Here is a 15,641-nt window from a genome sequence, read left to right as displayed (position 1 = left end):
CCACAGCCCCCTGTAAGGGCTCAGATTTCAGAGCCTTTTCTTCCCAGAAAATCTGAACAAACGCAGGACCCCCGCACAGCTGGCAGTCATTAACCAGGAATCAAAGGGCAGCGTCAAGGGGAGGCAGGGCCTCAAGCTGGCCCAGAAACCTCACACTTGGCCTCGGAGGCGGGGGGGTGATGAATCAGCCTCGAGACAGAGCTAAGGGGCCCCGACTGGAGTTAACACAGGCTCTGCACAGGCCTGGGGGGGACGTGGGGGTGGTCCCCGCTGTAGGTACCATGTTTAGACTGGGGAGGTTGAGGTGGCCCTGAGGGATGGCACTCCTGGCCCCTGCATGTCCCCTTCATCGCTTGGGCACTTGTCCTGCCACTGGAGCCAGCCCCACTGCCTTAGCTCAGAACCTCACTGGCCCTTCAAGCGGCCTGCACAGGCTCCTGGGGCAGTCGGGGCTGCCACTTCAGACCACCCGCCCTGCTGCACCGCCTGTTTCCAGGGTCTTCTGCGGGGGCCTGTAAAGAATTCGGCAGACACGTGGGGCTTCGAGTAGGCCTGTCGGTATCCTGGACAAAGCGTCCGGATTGCTTGACTCAGCTGAAGTTCCCTCGTCGCTCCACTGGACGGCTTTCCTAGTTCCACCCTCAGCAGGCCTCTTGCGCAGCCTCCCTCGGTAGCCGCCTCCCTCCCCAGCATGGCGCCTGCTCTCCATAAGGTTGCCCGCCTGCTTCTCTCCCGCAGCCTGGTTCTTCCCTGTTTGAGGGTAGAACAAGCCTTGTTTTTTTTTTTTTTTTTTTTTCCTGTCCAGTGTCGGCCACAGCCCCTTTGTTGCTGCTGGGGCTCCTGTCAGCCCTGCCCTCAGCTATGGAAACAGCTCTCCTCTGCGCCCCTCAGGAGGGAGACCCCGGGGGTGGGGGTGGGGGTGGGGGGCCGAGAATGTGCAGCTACAGACCAGACTTCCTGCCTCCGGTGCCCTCTGACCTCCAGTAATTGCAGCTTCGGAAGTGGTTGGCTCCCCATCTAGAAATTGGAGATAATGAGCCCCAACTTCTTGCAGCCATTGAAGGCTTAATTGACTCGTGGTGGTGAAGTGGCTGGCAATCCTGGCCTGGAATCCAGGCGGAGGCTGCCCTGTCCACAAGGTAAGGAGTCAGCCTGGCGGGCCTGAAGCTGCCTCAATGAAGCAGCAGCCCCCGTGGGGAGCCGGCTAGTTGCTGGTGCCTCTCTGCCCAAGTACCCCTGCGCCGCCACATTATTCCTGGGTGCTGTGCTTCTAGAGCTCTCTGGCCAGGGTGGTCTGTTCCTGCACCCGGCTTATTGCTCCTTTCCTCACCTGGGGTGCCTCCCCCATCCGTTTGCCTAATTGATTTGAGTTGTGCCCTGTAGAAATCCTGCTTCGCTCACGCTCCCCAACTGTTTATACAGCTCCTGCCCCTGCGCCGGCCTAGGCACCAGCATGTTCCCAGCTCCACTGCTGGTGAGATCTGCTGGAGAGGCAGATCCTGACTCAGAAAGGGCTGGGGCTGAGATTCTGCGTGTAGACTGTAGCTCTCAGGTGCTGCTGGGCCGAGGGGCAGACCTGGGGTCCCAGGCCTTCTTCAGGGCACCTCAGACTCTGTTTGGGTAGCACAGGTCTGTGTTTGTTTTAACCCTTAAATGGAATCAGTAGTTCGTTAATTCAAGTGGGCAGGTTCAAACACCATTTAATAGTGAAGTGAGACTTTGATAAATTAAAAAAATGTGAAACTGAGTATTACAGATGACTTCAGTCTTTTTTTTAAAAAAAATATTTTATTTATTTATTTGAGAGCTAGAGTTATAGACAGTGAGAGGGAGAGACACACAGAAAGGTCTTCCATCCTCTGGTTCACTCCCCAAATGGCCACAACGGCTAGAACTGCGCTGATCTGAAGCCAGGATCCAGGAGCTTCTTCCAGGCCTCCCATCTGGGTGCAGGGGCCCAAGCACTTGGGCCATCCTCCACTGCTTTCCCAGACCACAGCAGAGAGCTGGACTGGAAAAGGAGCAGCCAGGACTAGATCCAGCGCCCATATGGGATGCCGGTGCTGCAGGCGGAGGATTAACCTACTGAGCCACAGCGCCAGCCGTGTCTGCAGTCTTACATCAGCTTCCATTTCCAGGTTTATTTCTGTATGTTATTGAGAAAACCCTGATACACAGTGATGAATAATTGGAAATGATCTTTTTTTGTTTTTTATTTTCTGTTTATTTAATTCAAAGGCAGAGTGACAAAGTTTTCTCTCTTCTGGTTCACACTCCAAATGGCCACAAAAGCCAGGGCTGAACCAGGTCAAAACCAGGAGCTGGGAACTCTGTCTCCCACATGAGTGACAGAGGCCCAAACACTTGGGCCATCCTCCACTGCTTTCCCAGGTGCATGAGCGGGAGCTGGATCAGGAGTGGAGCAGCCAGGACTCAGCTCAGGATTCCTACATGGGAGACCGTCATCCCAAGTGGTGGCTTAACACACTGTGCCACATGCTGACCCCTGAAGCGGTTAGTTTTTAAAAATAATAACTCACCTGGATGTTTTTCATAGTGAGTAACCTTACTAGACATCGTTCTCTTTTACAATCACTATGCCAGGAATATTTAGTCTAAGTTTGCCACAAACTATTCAATTTGGTAGCACAGCACAGCTTAATCCTTTGGTGAGTACAGTGTGTTAAATTTAATATGTAGTAATTTCAAGTGTATCTGTTGTTTTTGCCACTATTTGTTAGAGGTGTAGTTTTAAAAATGAAACCCAAATCAAGTAGTTGCATGAGTATCACCCTAGAGCAGTTTCCTCCATCGTTAACACCACTGGCACGTTGGGCTGGATCACTCTCTGCGGGGGTCCTGTCCACACACTTGTGGGGTGTTGAGCAGTAGCCCTGCCCTCTGCTGCTAGCAGCACACTCACCCCTGCTGCAAAGTTGTGAGAGTCAAAAACATCTCCACTCATTGCCAGATGTCCCCTAGGGGACAAAATCATTCCACCCTTTGGGAGGCCCTGGACACTAGGATCTGGGCCTCCGAGGAGCATAGTTCAGAGCCTTCAGGCAGCACTTGGACTTGGGAGGTACGTGGTTACACAGCCCCCTGCAGCGGCCCCTGTGTAAACCGCACCCTCCTTGTCTGGGCACCATGAGGAAACCCTCCCTGTGAACGGCGGCTTGCCAGGTGGGATGCCCAACAGATGCTTGTGCGTCCATCAGTAGAGGTTGATAGAGATCCTAGCATCTGCCCTGGCTGCTAATGCAGCAGTTTTGTTTTTTTTTTAATTTTATTTTATTTAATGAACATAAATTTCCAAAGTACAGCTTATGGATTACAATAGCTTCCCCCCCATAACTTCCCTCCCACCCACAACGTTCCCCTCTCCCACTCCCTCTCCCCTTCCATTCACATCAAGATTAATTTTCAATGATCTTTATATACAGATCAATTTAGCATATATTAAGTAAAGATTTCCACAGTTTGCACCCACACAGAAACACAAAGTGTAAAATACTATTTGAGTACTAGTTATAGCATTAATTAAACACCTAAGAGTACTTGTGTATTAATTACAGAGTTCAACCAATAGTTTTAAGTAGAACATAAAAAAAATACTAAAAGGGTAAAGTATTAAGTTCTTTTTTTTGTTTTCTTTTTTTTGTTTGTTATATAGTTTTTTTTATTTAATAAATGTGAATTTACAAAGTGCAACTTTTGTATTGTTGTGGCTTCTCCCCCACAACCTCCCTCCCTCCCGTGGCCCTCCCCTCTCCCACTCCCTCTCCCATCCCGCCCTTCATCAAGTTTCATTTTCAATAACCTTCATATACTGAAGATCAACTTAGTATATACTAAGCAAGGATTTCAACAGACTGCACTCACACAACCGCACAAGGTATAGGGTATTGTTCGACGAGTTGTGTTGTTTTTAAGTTTCATAGTAAAACACATTAAGGACAGAGATCCTACGTGGGGAGCAGGTACCCAGTGACTCCCGTTGTTGATTTAACAATTGGCACTCTTATTTATGACGTCAGCAATCACCCGAAACTATTGCTATGAGCTGTCTAGGCTATGGAAGCCCCTTGAGTTCACGGACTCTGAACTTGTTTAGTCAAGGCCGTATCACAGTGGAGGTTCCTTCCTCCCTTCAGAGAAAGGCGCCTCTCTCCTTGATGGCCTGTTCCTCCTGCTGGGGTCTTGTTCACCAGGATCTTTGATTTAGATTATTTTTTGCCACCGTGTCATGGCTTTCCATGCCTGTGAGACTCTCATGGACCTTTTAGCCAGATCCGAATGTCCCAAGGGTTGATTCTGAGGCAGGAGTGCTGCCATTCTATGAGTCTAATGCAGAAGTTTTGAAAGAAATTTGAGGTAAAAACTGGGAGCCTGTTTTGACATCATTAGCATATAAAATACGTGTAAGGTGTTATAGCTTTATCAGCCTGTCTTCCACCAACCAGAAATGGCAAGAATGTAAATTTCTTTCCTCTTTCTGGAAATTTCCTGTATTCTCCTAGAGTGGTATCAGTCCTGCTGTTCATCAACTAGAGGTTTTTAAAGCAGATTGCTTAATCTCTTTAGACTCAAATGAGGTAATAAAGGTAAAGTACTTAACCAACCAAAGAAGTCACCAAGGAAACATTTAGTAAATGCTGGTTGTTTATTCTGCCTTTGGAGTGTCTTTAAATATTCACACTCTGAAAAAGAGAGGTGGCAAGGTTACATAAAACAGCAGATAAGCTAAACGTCTTTTCAGCTGGCTCTGGAAAGAGCCTTTCCCTGACTCCATTCCTTCTACTCATAGGTATACACATTCCCCTGTGCATGCAGCCCCCCTCCCCTTCCGTGAAGGAAGGGATGCCCCCCACTTGCATACCCTCTGTCTCTCAGATCTCCATCATCCACTCCAACCACCCAGGCTAGAAACCAGGGAATCCTAACCCTCAACAAGGACTCCAAGTTCTGCCGATTTTGCTTCTCAAAGGTGAATCTCTGCATAGCCTGGCATCCTTCCCCTTAGGCTCAGGCCTTCTTCCATCCACTTCAGCAGCAGGTCCCTAGTAGCTTTCCCATCATCTAATCACAGTCCTTTCTGAACCATTCTCCACTGTGTTCTTACGTGGCTCGACACCATCTTGTGATTTCTTAAGTTCAATATCCAGGCAGGAAACACGTATTGACAGAGCCCTTGCTCTCAGCTTTATCTGCCCTTCTTTGCACTGTATGTTCAGATAATACTCACTTGCTGGTGCTCAGATCCGAGCCCACAGATTGGCTGCTTGGAATGCCCATCTCCTTTCTGCTAGTCTACCTGGAAATTCTTCTTTGTGCTTTGGTGGCCCCATTAAGGCATACTGGCTAATGAAGGGTATGGAACACAGTCAAATGGTAGACTACATCCCTGAGAATATAGGAAGTGCTGGATAAATTATCTTCAAGTTTACCCTAAGAAATGTAATGAACAAAAATTCTGCATAGTACATAGCAACACATACAGCATACACAAGTGTGAGTGTGTTCACTGACCTCCTCAGGCACCCATTTACCTCTTCCCATCTGGTGTTTTTTTTAAGGATTTATTTTATTTATTTGAAAGAGTTACAGAGACAACTAGAGCCAAAGAAGTCTTCCACCTGCTGGTTCACTCCCCAAATGACCACAATGGCCAGAGCTGAGCTGAGCTGAAGCCAGGATCCAGGAGCTTTTTCCAGGTCTCCCATGAGGGTGCAGGGGCCCAAGGACTTGGGTCATCTGCTGCTGCTTTCCTAGGCCACAGCAGAGAGCTGGATCGGAAGTGGAGCAACTGGAACTTGAACCGATGCCCATATATGTGCAGGCACTGCAGGCGGTGGCTTTAACCCAGTGTGCCACAGTGCTGGCCCCTCTTCCCCTCCGTGGACACAATATTCATTTCCTAGAATAAAGAACTCCTTCTTTCCTCTCCAGAGGAGAAGCTCCCTGACTGGACACACAGAGGCTTGGAAATATGCCTCTCAACTCTCCCCTTCTCTCTCTCTCTCTTTTTTTTTTTTATTTTGACAGGCGGAGTGGACGGTGAGAGAGAGAGACAGAGAAAGGTCTTCTTTTTCCATTGGTTCACCCCCCAATAGCTGCTGCGGCCGGAGCACCACGCTGATCCACAGCCAGGAACCAGGTGCCTCTCCTGGTCTCCCATGCGGATGCAGGGCCCAAGCACTTGGGCCATCCTCCACTGCACTTCCGGGCCACAGCAGAGAGCTGGACTGGAAGAGGAGCAACCGGGACAGAATCCGGCATCCTGACTGGGACTAGAACCCGGTGTGCCGGCGCCGTAGGAGGAGGAGGATTAGCCTAGTGAGCCGCGGCGCCGGCCCTCCCCTTCTCTTTACTCTGCCAGCCTAACTTTGTCCCCCTTCTTCTTCTCTTGGGTCTTTTTTTGCTGTTGTTGCTTAAGATTGACTGACTTGTTTCTGTGGCAGAACAAGAGAGAGAGGGAGAGAGTAAGGCTGGGGGGAGGGGGAGCGGGGCAGGAATCGATCTTCCATCAGCCAGTTTACTCCCCAAATGGCCACAATAGCTATGTCTGAGCCAGGCTGAAGCCAGGAACCAGTAACTCCAAGCTGGTCTCCCATGTGTGTGGCAGGGGCCCAAGTATTTGGTCCATCTTCTGCTGCCTTCCCAGGTGCACTACTGGGGATTTGGATTGGAAGTAGAATAGCCAGGGCTCAAACCAGCCCAGTCCCTGGTGTATATTAAGTGCTCAATAAATCAGGGCTAGGTGACAATTTTAGGACATCTTCTTTTACCCTTCCTGTGATGGAAATCTTTTCATTTTGCCCAGTAGACATAGAAGTGCAAGAAAAGACAAAACTCAAGGGGTAGGCGTTGTAGTGCAGTGTGTTAAACTGCCGTTTGGGATGCCTGCAAGATAGGTTCTTGTGTTTCCTGCTTTTATAGATAAAGAATTTGTGATCCAGAGAGCTTAAGTTACTTAACCAAGGCCTCACAGCTAGCAAAGGCCAGTGACCTTGAGAGGCCCGTGTTGTGGCACGGCAGGTAAAGCTGCTGCTTGCAATGCTGGCATCCCATAATCAGAGAGCCAGTTGAGTCTCAGCTGCTCTGCTTCAGATGCAGCTCTCTGCTAATGGGCCTAGGAAAGCAGCATATGACTGCCCAAGAACTTGAGTCCCTGGCACCCACATGGGAGACCTGGAGGGACTTCCAGGTTCCTGGCTTCAGTGTGGCCCAGACCCAGTCACTGAAACCATTTGGGACCTGAACCAATGGATAGAAGATGGATCAATTATCTCTCTGCTTCTCTTTCTCTCTGTCAATCTGCCTTTCAAACCTTTAAAAAAAAAAATTCAACCTCAGCATCTGACTCCAGGGCACACAGGGCCCTCACTGGAGAGTCCTGCAGCAGTTTCCTGTGACACGTGGCAATATCCTGCCATCCTGCCACTTCCACTCTGGCCTTCAGCCATCCTACTGGAACTGTTGCAGTGGGTCCCTAGTATTTTACCCATAATCTGATCACCATATTTTCAAAACCATTCTCCACCCACTTGTCCCACATAGATGTCTACTCTGGGGGGGGGGGGTCTCTCATACCACCTCTACATCAAAGGGAAACATTGTTGTGAAAAGAAAAAAGTAGGGAGAAAAAGAACATTGCTCTCTCCTCTGTGCTGTATCTGCAGCTGCTATTTATTAATTTATTTATTTGAAAAGCAGTTACAGAGAGGCAGAGGCATAGAGAGGGTGGTCTTCCATCCACTGGTTCACTCCCCAGGTGGCCATAACGGCTGGAGCTACACTGATCCAAAACCAGGAGCTTCTTCAGGGTCTCCCATGCGGGTTCAGGGGCCCAAGAACTTGGACCATCTTCTGCTGCTTTCCCAGGCCATAGCAGAGAGCTGGATCAAATGTGGAGCAGCCAGGACTCGAACTGGTACCCATATGGGATGCTGGCACTGCAGGCAGCAGCTTTACCCACTATGCCACAGTGCCAGCCTCTGCAGCTGCTCTTATTATTGCCTATGCCACTCCCTAATGGTGGGGCTTCAGGACTGCACCTTCTCAGCCATTTGCCTAGCATGAGGGCAAAGCAAGCACAGAAACTTGTCCAGGAGGGGACATTTTTCCAGAACCAGTCTAATCTTGGGATAGTAACTGTTGCTCATTCCACTGCATCTAGTCCTTTTGCACCTCTTCCAGATGGCAGGGACCAAAAGAGATCACTGGGCTTGTAGATGAAGAAGCTTCCAAGTGCCAGTGCTGTGGCGCGGTAGGTTAATCCTCTGCTTGCAGCACCGGCATCCCATATGGGCGCCAGTTCATGTCCTGGCTGCTCCTCTTTCGATCCAGCTCTCTGCTATGGCCTGGGAAAGCAGTAGAAGATGGCCCAAGTCCTTGGGCCCCTGCACCCATGTGGGAGACCAGAGGAAGCTCCTGGCTCCTGGCTTTGGATCGGCACAGCTCCAGCCATTTTGGGGAGTGAACCAGCGGACAGAAGACCTTTCTCTCTCTCTCATTGTCTGTAACTCTACCTGTCAAATAAATAAATCTTAAAAAGAAGAAGAAGAAGAAGAAGAAGCTTCCAATGGAAGGACAGGGCAAGTTAGGTCAAGGCATGACAGAATGTTCCAGAAAATTATGCATGCCATTACAGAGCACAGTTCATGCTGTCCTTTGGTTAGACCAGAGTGCTCCCTGAGCCTGAGTGTGGGCACGTTTGTCCTCATTGATTGACAGTTTCTAGACGTGAGTTGTCATTGAAAATGTCCCCTGTGAAACCAATGTGGCCCAGACTTGGGAGTGAGCTGGTGGCAGCAGTGTGGGTGTGTGATTACATCGGTAGCTGCACACCACTGTGCACCTTGTTGGCATGTGGTGGGTTATTCAGCACTACTGCATCCTGGCTCAGTCAGTACTTGTAAGGACAACATGGTACCTCCATGGGACTAACTTGGTCCAAGAAGGCTCCTGGGCCTTCTGCAAACATCCCTCCCCCCACCCCAAGCACTCAGAAAAGGAGTCTGAGAGTGATGCCAAGGAGAGGGAGCAGAAGGGAAGGGGTGGGGGAACCGTGCAGGACTGCCCTCTGCTCCCTTGTTGCAGTCTGGAGATGTAAAGTTGTCTGTAAGAGGAAAAGCACGCTTCATAATGTGGCCTCTGGAAGCAGCAGGGAAGAGTGAATGAGACAATCTGATTACTATAAAACTGACCATGCAGCCAATGGGCCACTGCACTGAAGCATCTTTGGTCACTTTGTCCTTTAGCCACCTGAAAACTCCCAGGTGACACAGGCAGCTTCCATCCGACAAGTCAACCCTGCCCATGTGTGACAAGCAGCACGGAAGGGCTGAAGTAAGTGTACCCAGCCATCCCTTCTATGCCCCACTTGGCACTCACAGTGTCACACTTTCTGGCCTGAGATACACTAGTCTAAGGGTGGGGGTAGGGAAGGGATAGATTGTAATATAGAACAAGTGCTGTTGCTTCCTGTCATTGCTTCCTTGCCCACAGAGAAGGCTCTGACTGGGGGAGGGGCAGAGGATACCAGCAGCCAAGTCCTTGAACCTGCCTGTGAGAGGGACCTGTTCTTTCCACTGCTTTGGCCTGATTGCAGGATGATGGGGAAGAAGCATCTGCAATGCTTCATTTAACTTTATATATCCTACTTGCTCTTTTTCCCTTTCCCTAATACTGACATTAAATCATGGAGATTCTACATTTCCCACTGTGGAAAATCTGGCTAAAATATACATATAAAATTTCTCACTTTGTGCTGGGCTCCACATCCACAAAGGGACATCATTGGATTCATTCATTTTCTCTCTTACTTCGTTTCTTGCCTGCTCTCAATGTCTTTTTTGGTGACTAACAGATCTTTAAAAACCAAAGATCTATTTTTTTATTTATTTGAAAGGCTGAGTTACAGAGAAAGGAGGAGAGGTAGTGAGATCTTCCATCCACAGGTTCACTCCCTAAATGGCCACAATGGCCAGGGTTGGACCAGCTGACGCCAGGAGCTTCATCCAGGTTTCCCAGTGGGTGCAGGAGTCCAAGCACTCAGACCATCTTCCGCTGTTTTCCCAGACACATTAGCCCAGAGTTGAACTGGAAGTGGAGTAGCCGGAACTCAAACCAGCACCTACGTGGGATGCTGGCGTTGCAGGCAGAGGCTTAACCTGCTACACCACAATACTGGCCCCTGTAGTAGATCTTGATCAGGATACATTAAAGAAGGTGAAGAGAATCGAAATGTGATGAATTGACTTTTGAGGTTAGTAAGGCTTCCTTTCGGATAAAGCTACCTTTTCCTGTAGGCTGCTAAAGTGTATTTTAAAAGACAGATGTTGAGCCATATCCTGCCTAGGAAATGTTCTTTAGTTTCTCAGTGAGGAGACATGGAGGAACTGAGTGGAAGCAACACTCTTGTTTTCATTCCTGGCAGTAGTTAACCACGGATTGTTTAACAAGATGTCTTCCAAAGATGCTGCAAGAGGCATAGTCAAGACCAAAGCAAAAAAGTCCTGAGAGGAAGGGTCTTCCGTCTTCAGGCTCTGTGAGAGTAGCTGAGAGAAGAAAATGTCCAGGATGTATGCCTTCTGCCTTCACTCCTGCTGCTTGCTGCTGCTGTTGCCCTGAAGAGCCCACAGCTAGCCAAGGAGGAGAGGGTGTGTTTCTGAGATTCCTTTGCCAATTCTCCACCTTTTGTGCCCTCAGTGACAGAGTCTGTCAAACAGACTCCACACATCAGCACTCAGTGATGCAAGTTTTCATTGGGATTTTCACTGGCCTCATTTGACCTGTCCAGCCCAGCAAAGTTTGTTTCCAGGCAGAAAGTCAGCTGAGGGGCTGGCATTGTGGCACAGCAGGTTAAGCCACCATTTGCAGTGACACCATCCCATATTGGAGTGCCAGTTCAACAAGTCCCAGCTGTTCTAGTTCTGATCCTGCTCCCTGCTAATGCAACTGGGAAAGCAGCAGAAGGTGACCCAAGTGCTTGGACCCCTGATATCCGTGTGGGAGACCTGGATGGAGTTCTGAACTCCTGGCTTCAGACTGGCCTGACCCTGGCTGTTGCGACCATTTTGGGTGTGAACCAGTAGATGGAGGATCTCCCCTCTCTCTGTCACTCTGCTTCCAAATAAAATAAATCTTAAAAAAAAAAAAGTCAGCTGGATACAGGTTTATGATTGCCAAAACTTGCAAACAAAAATATGCCCTTCAGTAGGTGAATGGATAAATACACTGATGCATCCAGACAATGGAATATTCAGCACTGAAAGGAAATGAGCTACCAAGACATGGAGGAAGCTTAAATGCATGCTACTGAGTGAAAGAAGCCAATCTGAAAAGGCTATATCCATGTAATTCCAACTTTGTGAAATTCTGCAAAAGTTAAACCATAGAGAAAGTAAAAAGATCTGTGAGCAGGAAGCTGGAATTGGAAGCAGAGGAGCCAGGATTGAAACCAGGCACTCTGAACGGGATGTGGGTGTCCCAGGTGGTGTCTTAATCACTGTGCCAAAAGCCTGCTCTGTGTATGGGATGTTTGGGGCATTGCTGCCCAGTGAAGAGACCAGCAGTACTCCCCCATGAGATGCAGAAGATCAGAGCACTGCTGTTTCCCACCCAAATCAAGGGAAGAACCTGAACCTCTGCTAAATGCCTGCAGGGTGAGGTGGTTTTAGTATACTTCCTCCGGGATGTTAAAGAGAATGGTCAAAATTCTTAGAAATCTTGTTCAGAAAAAGGCCATCATACCATATAGCTTGAACTCTTCCTGGGAGGTCATACCACCACCTGCCAGGACAGACCTTCAGGACTCTCCATGCTCTTCCTGAAGGGGCTGTCAAGGGTGCACCCACAACACGGTTTTGCTGCCTTTTTCTGGGCACGTGCAAACTGGAGGAGGACCGCGCCACCCTGTGGATGGATGAGCTGCACTGCTCTGAAAGAACCTTCTCCACTCCCCATGAGTGCACTGCAGACACCTCACCAGGCCTGTTACTAAAGATGGCATTTGAGCCGGCGCCGCGGCTCACTAGGCTAATCCTCCGCCTTGCAGCGCCGGCACACCGGGTTCTAGTCCCGGTCGGGGCGCCGGATTCTGTCCCGGTTGCCCCTCTTCCAGGCCAGCTCTCTGCTGTGGCCAGGGAGTGCAGTGGAGGATGGCCCAGGTGCTTGGGCCCTGCACCCCATGGGAGACCAGGAGAAGTACCTGGCTCCTGGCTCCTGCCATTGGATCAGCGCGGTGCGCCGGCCGCAGTGCGCCGGCCGTGGCGGCCATTGGAGGGTGAACCAACGGCAAAGGAAGACTTTTCTCTCTGTCTCTCTCTCTCACTGTCCACTCTGCCTGTCAAAAAAAAAAAAAAAAAAAAAAAGATGGCATTTGAATCCAGGAAATGTCTGGTTTACTGGTAGATTGATAACTTCCAGCAGGTCAATGCGGAAGCAACTCAGGAGTTCAGCCCTGTCCAGATTTAAGTCCAAGGCAGTATTCTTTCCCAACAGCTCCATTACTCAGAATACACTCTCTGACAAGATGTCTAAGAAACAGATTTGTTGTCAAAGTGTCCACTCATTACACAATGCTCTGTACAGTCAGGATCATTGCAACAGTTGCAATGTGCAACTGCAAGTGCTGTCTTTATGTAGACTCTACTACACAAATTCCGGGGCTTGATGGTTCAGTAGTGAGTTCCCAAGACAATCCTCACCTTGTCCAATAGGAATGCAATAGAGAACACTTTCCAACTTGTCCCATGGGTGTGCGCAGTAATTGATAATCTCGCAGGTTCATCTTGCAAAATTATTTGAAGCTACTGTTAAGAGGAAGACCTAGCACTATCAAATTCAATGCTTGTAATTTCTGAGTTACTGCCAGATAGGGAACCCTTGGGCTCACATTTGTCCCCAAATACGTCCCAAAGCTTGACTCTACGTCCATGCTTTCTTTGGCCATGGACTGGGAGCCTGACAGAATGGCTGGTATTGACTTGCCAGTCATGTGCATCAAAGACACACAAGGCAGTAGTAGATACCTTCATTTCTAGACCAGAATTAGGGTGAGTCCCCACATCTTCCTGGGGAACTCGAAAGGAAGAGAGAGAATATCTCATGGTTGCTCTACTGCTGACTCTCAGGGGAGTGGTCAGAGATTTTTGCCCACAATGACTTCATTAACATCCTGTTCCTTTGCTGTTGCTTCAAGTTCTTCTGTATCGGGTCTTGCTGCCTCCTGGAGTCCTTTTCACTGTCTATGTTGAGGCAACTGCCTCCTGTGCTTTCTTGACCACCACCCAGTGCCCAGTTCCTGATTCTCTTCAGCAGTTTTCCCCCAGGAAGAGGCTTACTATTCAGCCTCCAGGGTTGGGCTGACTGTCCTTACATCCCAAAGTTTACAGTGCAGTACGAGGCACTTGGTCTCTGGATCGGAGAGTCTGCAGGTTTCAGCTACTTTTGCTTCTTTCACTGCATCCTCCTGCCCTTCTGCTGCATGTGGTCATTCGGGCTGGTCACCAGTGGTGCTAAGTCCCTATGATTCTTATGCACATCAGTCAGTCCTTCTCGATGCTTAGTTCCCAGCAGGAACATTCTTGTAACTGACTGGCGTTCCGTGAGCCATCATGTTCAGGAGTTATCTTGTGCCTCTCTGTTGTGTCATGCTTTTCAGCTTGTAGTTTCTGGGCCAACATTGAGGGAAGATCTGACTTTTCCATGTCCTACAGCATGATCTCCAACACCTGCCTCTGCAGCTGGTCCTGGGGCCTCAGCTCTTTGGAGATGTGACACTTCTAGCAGGGGACATCAACAGTTGGAGACTATGTCAAGTGTTGCGCCACAATGCTAGCAGAGGCTGGTGGCCACAGACCACTACATGTGATGGACAGCAGGTGTGGGTAGGTCAGCAGCTCCAAAGTTCACCTCTACTGCCTCCAAACCAGCCCTCTTTTTTCTATTAAATCCGGTTATTCAAGTTTTCAATGGAGAATGGGTTTAATTCAAGTTAGACTGTTAGAGAGCAGAGTGGAAATACAGTTAATAGAGCATATTTGGATCCTCTACCATCTCCTCAGCTTTGCGGAGCTGCAATGCATATAACAGAAATAAAAGGCCCCCTGCTCATCATTCATACTGGGAAACAAGACAATACCTGGAACAACTACACAAGGAGAAAATAATTAGGAGAGAAGGGAGACACAGCGTGAGCTGTAGTGGTCCGTTTCCTCTGTTCCTCAGCCTCGGCACCAGAATGGTAATACAGACTCCTTGTCAAGGTGTAGATGCAGACAGATATGTCTCTGCACAGGGTCGGATTAGAGAGCGGAGGCCATAGCAGCCTCAGGCTGGGACATGCCTGCTGCCTCAGTCTTGCTATGGCCAATCCCATGCACACACAGAGATGCAGCTGATTTCCTCTTCTCACTTTGGTTCTTTATCATTTCCTGTCTCTTCCTTCCCTGCCTTACAACCAAGACTTCACTGGGATACTTTCTGTGGAAACGGGCAGGAGAATTTGCCTCCAAATGACCTGTACGGGCAAAAATATTGGAATTCTGCATATCTCGTTTAATATTCACCTTGGAGACAGGAATTATTCTCCCTGTGTTACAAACCGACAAAGTACAGGCAGGCTAAGTCACGGCTTTTACTCCAAAATGGGTGCCCTTTCCACTACTCTCATTCTGTTTTTCCCTTTACCAGAATCTCCTCAAACAAATGTGCTTTCCCACTTCCATCTGCTCTTAGTCTCTCTGACTCCTCTTCTAACTGCCCTTTTGGAAGGTCTAATACCCTGACGTTTGGGGAGATGATTTTCAGTCTGCTTTGCTCAGTCTCAGTATTAGCTTACAAAAGTTTCCTGGAGGCAAAAATTAGCTTTTAGATTGGTTGATGTTGGAGCACCAAGAACACGTGCTCATGTAGTGTTCAGTTGTGGCTGAATTGCTGGGGATCTGCAGATCAAAAGAACCACTTCAACCACCACTCAGCTTGGCAGCTTTGTCTGTGAGGTGATTAGGGCGGGTGCCCTTTGTGGCAGGGAAGTCAAGAAAGAAACCTCATGAGCAGGTGTGAAAAATGAACTAACACTGCAGCAGAGTTGCTGGATGGCCGCAGGGACTCTTCCACTGATTCTCCGCCTCATTGCAGCGTGTTTCCCCCAAGTGTGGCATTGTCAGCTCACGCCACTGACTTCTTTACTCACAGGTAGGCCTGCTGTTCATCTCTGGGTCGATGAGTGTCTTCCTCGTAGGATTTGCCAGGAAGGACAAAGAGCGCGCAGCAGGAAGGCTCAGCACTGGAGTGTTTGGGAAAGAGGCATTCTGCAAAGCAGCAGGTAGCGACTTAAGCCACAGTGACTTCTGAGGAGGCTCGGAAGAATATGGAGAGACAGCTTCGGAGAAGGGGTGGGGCGGAGGCAGTGTGGAGGGAGGAGGAGGGTCAGGAACAAAGACAAGGAAGGTATGAGTGTGTTTTTGTTCTCCCATCGTGATGATGGGCAGGTTCTTTGAAACCAAGTCACTATTTCCACTCTCTTTGGCCATGGCTGTCCCCTTTAAAGGGTGATGATACCAAGTGAGAACCAATGTCATGTATTCAGAAGGCAGAATGAACCTGGGAGGAACTACCCGTTGTTTGTCAAG

The 15,641-nt window shown here is 49.1% G+C and overlaps 1 pseudogene; it reads right to left on the bottom strand.

Annotated features, from left to right (window-relative positions):
- Positions 1-460: 460 nt before the first annotated feature.
- On the bottom strand, positions 461-15,542 carry LOC149127432 (uncharacterized; annotated as a pseudogene).
- Positions 15,543-15,641: the final 99 nt, after the last annotated feature.

This window comes from Oryctolagus cuniculus, chromosome 3 (genome assembly GCF_051225735.1).
Source record: "Oryctolagus cuniculus isolate XC-2025 breed Fujian yellow rabbit chromosome 3, ASM5122573v1, whole genome shotgun sequence".
Classification (NCBI taxonomy): domain Eukaryota; kingdom Metazoa; phylum Chordata; class Mammalia; order Lagomorpha; family Leporidae; genus Oryctolagus; species Oryctolagus cuniculus.
This window is presented reverse-complemented; position numbering and strand designations above follow the sequence as displayed.